Source organism: Dioscorea cayenensis, chromosome 9, assembly GCF_009730915.1.
Source record: "Dioscorea cayenensis subsp. rotundata cultivar TDr96_F1 chromosome 9, TDr96_F1_v2_PseudoChromosome.rev07_lg8_w22 25.fasta, whole genome shotgun sequence".
Lineage (NCBI taxonomy): Eukaryota > Viridiplantae > Streptophyta > Magnoliopsida > Dioscoreales > Dioscoreaceae > Dioscorea > Dioscorea cayenensis.
The window spans coordinates 22,103,032-22,117,644 of NC_052479.1; positions in this window are offsets into that span (position 1 = coordinate 22,103,032).

Below are 14,613 nucleotides of genomic sequence, written 5' to 3' on the forward strand. Positions count from 1 at the left end.
TTTGATATTTTGAATCGCTTCGGGATTTGTACTTTCGGTTGATCCGGAGATTTGGGTATTTTCAAAATTTTGGATATCCTCGAGATCGGTGTTCTCAGATTATCCTGAGATTTGAGTATTTTAGACCATCTGGAGATCGGTGCTCTCGACTAGTCCTGAGATTTGTGTATTTTGGATATTTTGGATTGCCTCGAGAATGGTGCTCTTGGCTGATCCTGAGACTTGAGTATTTTAGACCATCTTGAGATCGGTGCTCTCGACTGGTCATGAGATTTGTGTGTTTTAGATATTTTGGATCACCTCGAGATCGGTTCTCTTGGCTGATCCTGAAACTTGAGTATTTTAGACCATCTTGAGATCGGTGCTCTCGACTGGTCATGAGATTTCTGTGTTTAAGATATTTTGGATCGCCTCGAGATCGGTGCTCTTGGCAGATCCTGAGATTTTAGTATTTTTAAACCGTCTTGAGATCGGTGTTCTCGACTAGTCCTGAGATTTTTGTATGTTGGATATTTTGGATCGCCTCGAGATTGGTGCTCTTAGTTGATCCTGAGATTTGAGTATTTTAGACCGTCTTGAGATCGGTGTTCTCGACTGGTCTTGAGGTTTTTATCTTTTAGATTACCTCAAGATCAGTGCTCTCGGTTGATCCTGAGATTTGAAATATATATATATATATATATTAGATCACCTCGAGATCAATGCTCTTAGTTGATCTAGGGATTTGAATATTTTTTATTTAAATTAGGACATGTATTATATATATATATATATATTTTTTTCATATGCAAACAAATGCCCCCTTCATACTTCTCTCACGAAGAAATTTTAGTGAGATTGAGTGAGAGAAGTAGGAACTTCAAAACTTTTTATATGTCATGGCTGAACATGTTTTTGATTCATGAAAATGAAACTTTAAGATGACATGGCATGCATTTCATTATAGACAAAAGTATATAAATGTCAATGTTTTAAGGGACCAGACGTTCCGTCATAGACAAACATTCTACATTATTCATAGTAAATCTTTAGAAAATGACCATTAGAAGGTGGCATGGGTCTTTCACCTTTGCCATCAATGAGTTGGTATGCGCCTCCTTTGTAGATGATCTCCACGACATATGGACCTTCCCAATTTGCTTTGAATTTGCCCGCAGCCCGCTTGTTGGTGATGATAGGTCTTCTGAGGACAAGAACCATTTCTCCTTTTGTAAATGTCCAAAATCTGGCCAACTTATTGCGAGCTTGAGACATCTTTGCTTTGTAAACTTCAAGATTTTGCTGTACTTCTATCCTTTTTTCATCAAGAGAGTCTACCTCGTCCAAATGAAGTCAAATATTATCTTCATTTGATATTTCATTCTGCAACGCCATCCTTAATGAGGGTGTTTGAATTTCAAGTGGTAGGACTGCTTCAGTTCCAAACACTAAAGAATATGGTGTGCATTGTTGGAGTCCTATATGTGGTACGATAAGCCCATAGCATCTCGGGTAGCCTATCATGCCAATCCCTTTTATTTTTGGACATAGCTTTCTTTTGTAATTTTGACAGAGTTTTGTTAAATGCTTCTGCCAACCCATTTGCTCTCGAATTATAGATGGAGGTATACCTCCAGTCTATTTTGTGATGTTGTGCAAATCTACCAATTTTAAAGCTTCTAAAAGCGGGGCCATTATCTAAGATAATTTTTCTTGGAGTTCCAAATCTATATAGGATATTTTCTCTTAAGAATTTTATGATGTTCTCAGTCTTTACTTCTCTTAAAGGAATAGCCTCTGCCCATCTGGAGAAATATTCTGTTGCAGCCAATATGAATTGATGCCCGGAAGATGATGGAGGCTCAATAAGACCAATCACACATGTTTCCCATATCTCGAAAGGCCATGATGAAACTGTGGGATGTAAGGGATTTGGATGTTGATGAATAAAATCCCCATGAATTTGACATAGATGGCATTTTCTAGCATATTCAATGAAATCTCTGACCATGGTTGGTCAATAATATCCCATGCGCTTAATCTTAAGTCGCATCTTCGGTCCGGATTTGTGTGCACCACATATCCCAGAGTGTACATCATGCATGACTTCTTTTGCTTTTTCATATAAAAGACATCGCAGGAGTAGCTGATCATATGATCTGTGGTACAACGTGTCATTAATGAGGGTAAATCATAGAGCTCTTCACTTTATTTGAAGGCTTTCTGATTTGTACCCTGGTAATTTATCATCTTACTCTGGCACACCCGGTGGGACTTTTAATTCCTCATCCCATCTTTAAAGCTCAAGTACAAGTAAAGGCATTGCTTCTTATAACTCATGTACAAGAAAATTAATACTGATATTGTTATTGCAGGTAAAATGGCATTTAAGAGTTTAATCGCACCTGGAAGCTCGAAGTTGATTATTTTCCTTGGGGAAGGATCTGAAGTCCAACTGCTCAACTGTGTTCTCAAAACTGGAGCTGCTAGAGCTGAGATGAGGTTTGGCACAATCTCTGAATCGGTATAGTTTGTGAAGACAACTTTATCCTCTGAGGAGAACTTGACGGTCCCGCGTTTGCCATCTAGGGGTCGTCGCCCAAAATGTCATTGTTCCCGCATTTGAGAAAAAAATATTACTCGATGAGAAACCAAGAACCACTTTGTATTGTAGAGGTTGTCATGTTCTAAAAAGATGATTTCAGTAGATAATGAAGACAATGAACCCACTTTCACTATGAATCGTCAAAGGAAAGGAAAATGTGATTTTTCAATCAGAAGAAGCTAAGCCAAGTGTGTTGTCAAGGATGACACCCAAGAAAGTGAAAACCACAAATCACAAATTAAATTTTTGTGACATTTCAAAAACAAGAAGGATAATCAAATGGGTTCCTTCAAAGACTCATTTGGACCACTTAATATGGTGAAAAAAAGAACGCAACCACTGCAGAGTCGCGTTTACTTGCCATATGACAAGAAAGGTGGTAGACCCCCAAAATCTAATAAAGCTTCCTTTGGCAAAAATCGTTATAAGATATATGCAACATCGAAGGAATTGCAATCCAATAAAATGAAGCCAAGGGAATTTTATCAAAAGAAAAAGCAGTTAGTGCTAAAAGCACGTAAAACTGTTTTTGATCGAATTGCTTTGCCAAATAATCAAGTTTCACAACTCCAGTCTTCATAGGGTCAAGCTTCGATTTCTCACTCAAAGTTTGACTGAAATAAGAGGAGTGAAGATGAATATATGTCTGATGGTGATACCGAAATACACACTATCCGAATTATTACCGAAGCTCGGGGAGATCCGACAGCTGAACAAGAACAACCAGGGCCAGTCACAAGATCTCGTAGACGGGCACTAGACTCTCAAAGTATGATACATCAAAATATAACAAGGGGGCAGATCCTCCAAATGAAGATGATGAAGATGAACCAGTTTTTGGTCTGGACCAAAATATCATGAAAAAATTCCAACAAATGGATAACCAAGAAATAGAATACAAGAAAATGAATGAAAATATGATGATGTTAATGGATACGATGTCACGGATGCAAAAACAAATGGTATCCTTGATGGCAAATCACCCTGAATAGATATAGAGGTCGAATAATCTAATTCCTCAGCCAAAAGAGACTGTTCAAGCAATGGTGCCAGAGGGAACAACAAGTATCCCTATCTAAGAACCATCAATTGTAATGACTCGGGAGGAAATACAACAAATAGTGGCTACAGAACTTAAACATGCTAAAAAATGCATGATAAGAGTTGATAGTGACAAACCTTATCCCGGCTATGATGATTTAGTACCCTATCCCAAAGGATACAATGTGCCCAAATTCAAACAATTTAATGGGATTGGCAACCCTGATCAGCACTTGGCACATTTTGTAAGAGCATGTGGAGACACAAGTGCAAAACCATCACTTCTCCTTAGGCAATTTTCTGCCAGTCTCACAGGGGTTACATTTGAGTGGTATGCAAACTTGCAACTCGATTCGATTCAAAATTGGCAACAACTAAAAGATGCATTTCGAGTACGGTTTGGAGGTCTCAATGATAAGATTACAATAGGCGATCTCGCAGACCCACGCACCAAAAATAAAGACGAGAAAGTGGTTGACTACATCATGAGATGGAGGAACCCTGAGTATTAAATGTGAACAACCCCTGGATCGGCCTCAAGTCGTTGGATTGTTACTCGGGAACATTGATAGTTGGATGACACCTTTCTTAAGCACATCTGGTATCACAACATTTCAAGAGTTGATCTCACAAGCTAAGAAATTGGAAAGGACTAGCCCAAGGGTGTTGTCTAATTTCCAAACTTCCAAAAATGATAAACCTAAAAAAGCAGAAAGTGTCAAGTACATTGCTACAACCTTCAATGTTGATAAAGGAAAAGCACTATTGAATCATATAAACTTGAACAAGCTAAGCCACTCAGCTTAGGTGATCCTAGAACTGAACCAAGGCCCATTCCCACTTTAAAATAGAGGATGAACAAAAAGTCCTCTTTTCGAAGAGATAAAGTACTAAAAATTTTTAAAGATGCCGTGAATGGAGGTCTTCAACTGCCTGAATGCAAAAGACCGGAAGAACAGAGTAAAAAAGATCATCCTAATTATTGCCCGTACCATAGAGTGTTGCGGCATACAATTGAAGACTGCTATGTCTTTAAAGATTAGCTTGACCGTTAATATCAAGAAGGCAAAATCACACTCTTGAAGGGTGTTCTCTTGAAACAGCCTATTGAACATATCCGGTATGTCACTACCCCAAACTATGAGGGATCATCCCAAGGGGAAATCATAGTAGTGGTTAATAAAAAAATGCTCCCGTCTGTATTTGATGGTAAACCACCTTCTATTCCAGAAGAATTGTGGGAAGTATTCATATCCATAAAGTCAAAGAAAATGTTGAAGAAGTTGGCCGAAATCCCATGGATCAAGTGGAGAAATGTCGAGAAACCTCTTGAGGGACTTCTAGTAAAGCAAACCAAGAGCAAAAATAAGAAGAAAAAGCAAAAATGCGAACACTCAAAACACAAGAAATTTGTCATAGAACAATATATTGAATCACTCAAAGAATATGAACAGAAGGAAAGGGTGTTGATCACTCTTAAAGATTATTTCCCTGAGGAGGTGAAAGGGCTACTTTAGGAATTAGATGAAGAAAATGATGAAACGATGCAAGTGGAAACTTGCCGGGCTATTTCTGGAGGTGAATACCCCACATATGACCAAAATGATGATAAAGATAGTTTTTCTAAGTCAGTAGAACTGTATGATCGCCATGACTGGCCTTATATCAGCAAGAATTAGAAAAAGAAAATGGCATTCAAAGAAAGAGTGAAGGCAAATGCCAAACTTTCAGTGCCACACCATTCAAAAAAGCAAAAAATCCATACAATACTCCAAAGACACCAAAATATAAAGTCCTGAGAAAAGTAATGCCTGCTAAAGAAATCCCTTCTTTGATACAAAGAGTGATAGAGGAATCAGCTGATAGGCTATTGCAACTGCATATTGCTGATAATAAATGGGATGAATCTTGGATATACCATCCAGAGTCGACAAGCGATAATGTTGATCCAGAAATTGTGAAGTCTACATTCTCAGTTGTAAATGCTAAAGACAAATTCATTTTTTCAGGCATTGAAATAAAAAAAGACAAGAGAAGAGAGCTATCTAATCATGCCATGGAAGAAGGGCTTGACTTACCTAAGCCCAAAAAGTCATGTTTGATGCATTTGGACAACCACATTAATTATTGTCTATATTATGGACTCGTGGGCATACTTTAGAAGATTGTCAGAATTTTCAAGAATGGCTACAAAAGCAAGTTTCCATTGGAAATTTAAAGTTAAACGATGATTATTTTGAAGTGAGAAATGTTTGTTATGCCATAACATGTTTGGAAGGTTCTGATGATGAGCTGAAATTTTAAGATGAAGAAGATGAAGTATCCTGCCATGTACATTAAATGCAACTTAGAACTGGCAAGTTACTCCAATCAAGACAAGCTTCTAGCTCTAATGATAAAAAATAAAGAGAAGATGATAGAAGAGGAAAATGGCTTACCAAAGAAACTATTGAAGAAACAAGATTATAATATCCTGGCACACCGAAAGAAAGTCCCTGCTCTACTTAGCATGTATGACACACTAATGATGTCAGCAGAAGTCAGGGAATCTTTAATACATGCCCTACAAAACCCTGAGGAGTATCAGGTCTATTTTTCAGAAATAAATATGACAGAAGGTGTGTATGCAACACATACACTTTTGCTATCACTCACCAATGAAGACTTACTACTTGGAACCATAGAGCATAATAGACCATTGTATGTGACAGGGTCTTGTGACGGGATAAATATCAATCGAATTCTTGTTGATCCAGGGTCTTCTTTAAACCTAATGACCCTCAATACTCTTCGGGCATTAGCTCTGGAAGTATGTCATTTGTCTCTAGAAATGATCATTATTCAAGGCTTTAATCAGCATAGTCAAAAAGCATTAAGATCTATCACTCTCTCGATCAAGTTTGCAAAGATCATATCTGATGTAAAATTCCATGTGATTGATGTTGATGCTTCATATAGATCCTTGTTGGGTAGGCCATGGATCCATGAAAACCGGATGGTCCCTTCAACCCTTCATCAATGCATGAAATATATGGTGGATAGAGAAGAATGTAGAATCGATGGTGAAATTCAACCCTTTGGCGTCCATGAAATACATTATAAGGACTCCAAATACTACCTTGGTATATCCAAAGGAGGGCCGAACACAGAGAAAAGAGGGGGTAAAGAAAAAAGGTAGGAGGAACAAACCAGAGAAGAAAACGAAAGAGAAGATGATGAAGGCGAAGAAGACAAAGAAGAAGAGGAACGAACCAGAGAAGAAGACGAAGGCGAAGAAGACATAGGCGAAGAAGAATGAAAAGGAGAAGATGAAGGTGTCCCTCTCCTCCCATGCTTACATATAGATATATATAAAGTGAAAAAAAAATTATTGCCGTCTGTCACGCCTGCCGTCACTTGTTGTCACTGCCATCGCCTCGTTGCTCGCTGCCACTTTGATACCGCTCACCGGTTTTTGTCGTCATTGCTTGGTGTTGTTGCTACTCGACACTAATGCTAATGTCTTTGTTGCGATGTTGCTATTGCTACATGCCGTAGCCATCACCGCTACCGCTATTGATGATGAACCCACAAAGTGAAGAACGACGGACCAGAAGGGAAGGAACAAAAAAAAACAAGAAGAAAAAGGTGAAGAAAGAAGAAGAAGGAGTCCAGTTCATTCTCTCACCCTATCAAACATACATATATATATCGGAGAAGAAAGAATGTTGCCATCGCGTCACGCCATCGCCACTCATCATTGCCATTGCGTCTCTATGAGATGAAGGAAAGAGGCTCTCTGTTTTCGTTCGAGAGAATATCAAAGCTATTGTCCCTGCTCTCCGTCATCGTTGTCAAGATGAAAACCATAAGAACAAAAGAAAAAGTGAAGATGACAAAAGAAGGAAAGTCGCCATCATTGCTGCTCCATTGAAGCCGAGTCAAGCCGAAAACCAAAACCAAAAGCCAACCCGTCACTGCGTTTTTGCACTACAAGTCGCCTCCTTCGTCACTAACCCGGCACCATTGCACTCGTAAGATCATGAATTTTCGGAAGAGCACGAGTTTCCGACTGAAGGAGCTACCTTTAATTTCCGGAGGAGGCCCTGTGAAGGAAATCACGTAAGACTTTAAGATGGATCCATGCCGTTCTCGCCATGCGATAGGGTCGTTGAGGAATACCTCTTCAGGCTATTCGAGGATAATAACCTTTGCGCGACCCATGCCAAGCGTGTGACAATCATGCCCGAAATATCTAGCTCACCCGTTGGGGGTTGTGGGAGAAGCTTATACAGCAGACCCATGAAACTGTGTGTGGATTGGAGTCGGCCATGGCTTCAGCGGGGGCGAGAAGAACCACTGGGTTACTTTGATAGTTAAGGAGTTCATCAAATAAAAACTTCAAAAATATTCTATTTAGTAGTTGGATGGTTGCAAAACTAAGAACTAATTTGAATCCATTTATAATAAGAAATGTTTAATTTGTACATTTATAAAGTGTTTTTTTAATTATTTTTAAAATATTTTTACAGTAAGTACTAAATTTTAATTTTAAAAAAATCAAAAACAATTTTTTAAAGTGAAAAAATTAGGCAGATATTAAAGATAAACAAAAGTGATAAAGATATAAAGGGAGAAATGAAAAGAGGATATATCTTTTTTTATTTTGTTTGGTTTATTTAATTTTGAAACTATAAAGTTTTAGAGAAACGATATCTTTTTAAATAAAAAATAAATCACATTTACTCATGAACTAGCTATAGTTTTTAAAATGAAAAAGTAACTGGGTCAAATAAATTTATAATTTTTTACAAATAACTAGATATTTGTAAACTTATAGCCATTAAGTTAATGTTTTAAGTTACCTTTTTAACCTACAATTATCACATAATAACATGGGGTTGGAGATTTAAAATTAAAATAAACAATATTATGATGAAGATTTTATAAAGAATTTTAAATGATTGGTTATGGAAAAAATAATTAGTTATTTCCATTTATCACTTGTCCAGATCTATTCATCATTTTTATCTAGGGTATTGCTTTTATTGGCTTTGAAATGGTAATCTATTCTATTGCTTACTTAATATAAATAATTTTTTTAACTTTTATTTTTTTAAAAAAAGATAAGTACTTAACTTTTTTTATTCATAAGAGTCTCTCTATTCTCTAATCTCATCTATTAATCTCGCAATCCCTAACTCAATCATAATTTATAATTAACTAATATAATGGAATCATGGATGCTCGCACCTATCTATTCTATTGCTTAATGTTAATATCAAATATATTGTCTTATATAGTATAAATTTTTTTAATATAAATAAGTTTTCCAACTTTTAAAAAAACAAGATAAATAGACACATTTTTTAATCCATTGGACTCACCCTATAAATTTTAATCTCTAACTCTTTATTTCGTGATTTAATAAGTTATTTGCAAAATTTTGAAAAATTAAAAAAATGTATTATTGTTAATTTAAGTTTAGGATTTTATTAAATTTTTATACTAATATTCATTTAATTATTAATAATTTGCTAATAAAATAAATATATTGCCTTTTGTTTAATTTTTATTTAGATATTTATAACATAAAATATATAACAAACACGCACATGTATATATATACATATATAATATTTAAATTAAATATTTAATATCTCGGGACTGTGGCTAGGCGGGAGGATATTACCCTGGCCCCTTTCCCCAACTATGAAGGGGAATTATTTCTTGGCCCCTAACCCAAGAAAAAAATTCCTTTTCCCTAGCCTAGACAAGGTGGGGGAATCGGGTTTCCCATTAAGGCCGTGGCCGATTGACAACCCTATGTGCAAGGAAGACATACAGGTTCATATGTTGCGAGAGACATCGAAAGTTATAGGCATGTGGATGGAAATCCTATAGAGGGAGCCACCACATATGATGACTTAGTAATGATTCTCCACCACCTTGCTCCTCCATACCCTAATTTAGACATTTCCTGCTTATTTCTAGAGTTAGCAAAATCATGCCATGATGTGAATGTTAAGCCATATGGGAAGATTACATGGCCATGATGCAAGAAATCAAAATCATGCGTGTAGCCGAAGAAGCGAAGGGAAATAAGAAAAAGATTGTGGTGGAAAGCCAAGTCGTCCCGCCTACTCAAGCTATCAATATTGTTGAAGAAAACTCAGACAAAGAAAGGTGAGGGAACTGCTACCCAGAAAATGGCGGAAACTATTAGTGACTAGAGATAAGTCATTAGCCTTATAGTCTAGTACAACCCTAGTGAGTTAAATTGCTAAATTTCTATCCTTACATGTTTTATGCTTATTGCTATATAAGATTAGTAGTTGCCCTCGAGTGTCTTGTTGTGATTTTTACTCTTTTCAACTATTGTATTTCCTTCTTATGATGTGTTGGCCCTTACTTTTTCCCGGATATACCCTCCCTACAACTGGGTTGTGTGCCTTCATTAAAGTAATCCACCTTGAACTATTACAGTAATCTTCGTACTTTTGTTTGGAAGCCTTGATTTTTAGTAAAGCTTCTAGTCCTCGTACCTTATTTTTGATGGAAGTGGGATTTTGTAGAATACCTCATAGAACCGCTAGCATGAGTTTGAATGATTTACTTTGGTAGTTGTCAGCTATCCAAGAGGCTTCCATGGAAGACTGGACTCACTCTTCTAATAACCAAGGAGCAATGCTAGAATTGATACAAGAAGTGGTGGGATTTGCATTGAATAGAGGCCATCTCATCCTCCTCCCTTTAAGGATCCCCTGGAAGAATATGATTATGGAGTTCAAAAGGTACCACAAACCCTGAAGAGGTTGATCGGTTTCCGCAAAGATTGAAAAATGTTTTTTGTCGTAATGAAGTGCACGACTAAGTAAAAGCCTAGACTCGATGTCTATATGGTTCAAGGGCCAGTAAATGATTAGTATAATGAGGAACTCAGTGTCAGACAAGGAAAGAAATTTAAATCTTAGTAATAGTTAGAAGAAACATCTTAAGTGGAAATATCTCCACCCTAAGTCGAGGGAAGTATGATAGTTGATGAATATGAAAATAGAGTTCGATCGATAGTCAAAAATATTCAAAGCAGAGCTGGTTGAGGATGATCAAAATTGAGCTATCTTATTTGAGAAAGGGTTATATGACTACATATTATAGATGATATTTCGTAGCTTATTTCAGTTGTTGTAGCCGAGCACATCATATTGCAAAAGCATCCACAACAGCCTTTTTAGGCCTCGAGAGACTTTTAGTGGATAGAGTTCTAATGTCATGCCAAAACAGAAGTTTCAAGCTCCTCAGGAGTAGTGTGCAAGAAAGGCTATTAGCGAGCAACCATCCTCCTTAACCCAATAGAAGACAAAAATACCAAAGACTCAAGGATAAGTCTATGTATTTACTAGGAAAGATGTGCATGCCTCGTAATGCTATGGTGCTGTGTACCTTACTAGCATACTCTATTTATGCCTACATTTTTGTTTGATTCTAGAGCTATACATTCCTTTGTTGCTTCAATATTTATTTCAATTTTTATTCGAAGAATGCTCTGCTTATTATTATGTGGACCATATCTTAAGTGATGATACATCCAAAGGTAATGCTTGGTTAGTTCATAGAGTTTGTGTAGTTCACAGAGTTCATAGAGGTTCATGAGTTGCTATCTAATTTCCATGTTATTAGCATGAAAGATTTTCATGTAATTTTGGGGATGGACTAGTTGTCCTTTACCCATGCAATTGATTACCATGGGAAAAGAGTTCATTTTAGAATCCCTGGAGAAGTAGAGTTCTCTTTTCATAGGAGTGATTCTATATTACTAACTCGAGTAATCTCAGCCTTGCAACCTAAGAAATTACTCTTGTGTGGATGCTCAGGAGTTCAAACAACTATGGTTGATGTCAAAATAGGAAGTCAAGTGTAGATATTCCTATAGTGAGAGAGTTTCCTGATGTTTTCCATGAGGATCATCCTAGGTTTCCTCGAAGTAGGGAGATATAGGTTTCTATCAACCCAATCATATATACCAACCACATCTTTAAAGCCTCTTATAGGATGGATCTAGCTGCGTTGAAAGAGTTCACAAAGTAGCTTGAAGAACTTTTCAAGAAAGGGTTTATTTGTCCAAGCATTTCCCCGTGGAGAGCTCTTGTGCTTTTTGTGAAAAAGAAAGAAGGCAACTTGAGGTTATGCATTGACTACCATGAATTGAACAAAGTAACAGTGAAGAATAGATATTAATGGCTCACTTGCAAAGTGCATGGGGTCCTCAAATAATACACACAAGGATCGTATTCCAAGGGGTCAAGGAACTATCCTTACTTCATTTTCACTTGTTGTTTAACCTACAACTTCGAGTGCAAGTGTTCTAAACTACTAAAAAGACTAAGAAGAACTAATGGGAAGTGTCTAAATGCCAAGACTATTTGGTGGAAAGTCTATGAGGGATGCTCGGGTCACGCATCACCGATTCCGTCGGGGTAACTAAAGCTAGAAGAATGCTAGGGTTACAAAGCAATGTTGGTTTTGGGGCAAAAGATTCCTAAAAGTAGGTTAACCACAAAGTTCTCAGTGATTGAACCCCTAATCTCATACAAGTATTGGCTCGGAATCTCTAGTGGTTGGAGGGGTTCAAAAATACCCAAAGTTCTCGTGTATTCATACATAAATCCCTTTCAAGCTATGTGAGTCTAGTACAAGGGCACAGTTTTATGCATGTAAGTACAACCTAGAAATTGAACAACAGATTTCTCAAGTAATTCAATACATCAATGAACACAAAGATTGAAGCACAAACCAAACCAATTGCATTAAAAGTAAATCAAAGCATCCAAACAAGCAAGCTCACCCAAAGATTCATCGGCATCCATTGACCTTGGGTTTGAGCCATCCATATAAACAAATACAAAGGTCAAAGTTATGGAAAAAATTGACATGGGTATAAATAAACTACCTCAAATATTAGAAGCAAGATGGCAAGTCGGATCTCATGGAAAGCTTCTATTGACACAACAATGGGGGTGGTTTCCCTCATTATCATCAAACTTCCCCAAGTGATATCAATGAATGATCTTGCCAAAACAAGCTTCTCCCCTTGATTCTGACCTCTAAATCACCTCTAATCTTGCTTTTTTCCTCCTACAATTTTTTTCTTCGAAAAGCTTGGAGCATTCAAAAAGTTGCCAAAAGTCACCTTCCCAATACCCTAGAAACCCTTTGAAATCCTTCTAGTGTTTTCTTCAAGGCCTTCCTTGTGGGTGCAAGGATGCTCATAAGGTCCTCTGGATTTCTGCTAAAATTTCAAGTAAAGGGCATAGTACCCGCACATGATTCTTTTGCTTCAAAGATCATGCTATAGTTATTCCTCGCTGTCTTGTGGGTATCCCTCATGGGCACAAGGTTACCTGCAAGGAGAACCCGAGGGCTTGCCATTTCTTCAATCTTTTGTGCTAGAGTGTTTACTACATTACCGAGCCATAAAAACAGCATTTTTTTAATGTCGATCACTTTCCTAAATTGCGTTATTGAACTCGCCTTGGCTTCTTTACAAACTATAACACAAATAAAACAAATTTAAACTTGAAAAGAACATCAATTCATCAAAATGTAAATAAATCATACTGAATTTATATGTATAATACACATACATTTAGGCACTTATCAGATATCCATTACCGCAAATTGCTGGTCTCTTTGATCGACTATAAAGTTTACAAGTATGCTGGAAGATTGACCTTAAAACAAGATATCACCAACTAAAGAATAAGTCTCATATGTTGGGATGACCTGGCAGAAAGAAACTTTTAGAGGGCTAGTGGTGATGTAGCTAGTAGATTGAGAAGGTTAGCCCGGATCAAAGGTTGAGTATAAGCGGTCAGAGTAGAAAAAAATAAGTTATGTAAACAACTACGAATTTGTTTTAGAATACTAAGTGGGAGATCGGTGTTCTTCAAGGTTGCTACAACTAAAGGAATTATACACTTTGGGCTGAATTTAATATTAATCTTCATTTTATCGATCCTTTTGAAATTTTGGAGTGCGTAGGTTAAGCTGCTTATCGGCTTGCCATCCCATCCACTCTTTATCAAGTGCACAATGTGTTACACATTTCCATGTTAAGAAAGTATGTTTTAAATCCTAATCACATGACTTAGTTCTCAACTTTTAATCTAAACAGTGATTTGTCCCATGAGGAAGAACCAACAAAGAATGTATAATTCAAGAAGCAAGAATTGAGGAAGCGAGTTATCCCCTATATCAAAGATCAGTGATATTACCATTCTAAATGAGAGGCCACATGGGAGCTGGAGTCTGAAGTAAGAGTGAATTATTCACATCTTTTCATAGTTAAGATTTGAGTTTAGAGGACAAAACTATTTTAAGGGGATGAGGGTTGCAGAGCCCACTATCTCTTGTATTCATGCTATTGTAAAAGAGCTAAGCCCAAAATTTTTAGTGCTTTTCCCGGCTTCTATCACGTCATTATTGCCTTGATATCTGGATTTGTAACTCACCTTGCTTTTTCATTCTTTCTTTAACCTCTTTGAGAAACTGAGATTTGGAGTTGATGGAGCTCCTTCGTAGCCTGTAGTGAGGCTAAAGAAATATATTTGTCTCTAACTCCGCAACAAACTACAAGGTAGGTACATTTACCTCCTACCATGCTTGCATGCTCATACTTGAGTTCAATCTCAGTGTCTTATTGTTGATGTGTAGTAGTAGTAGTAGTAGTAGTAGTAGTAGTAGTAGTAGTAGTAGTAGTAGTAGTAGTAGTAGTAGTAAGAATTGTTTTGACTTGAAGTTGCTCAAACTATCTTACTTAAGCTCAGTTGATGCTTGGACCATGCTAGAATAAATGCTTGCATATCCTTGGAGTTGCCTGAACTTCACCTTTGCTTTATCTTTCCAACCTTTAAGCTTGTTGTCAAAGCTATATATGGTTATAGTCAAGATATGTATACACCTCCATGCATTGTTTCTACATCATCTATTTGTGAGGATATATAGAAATA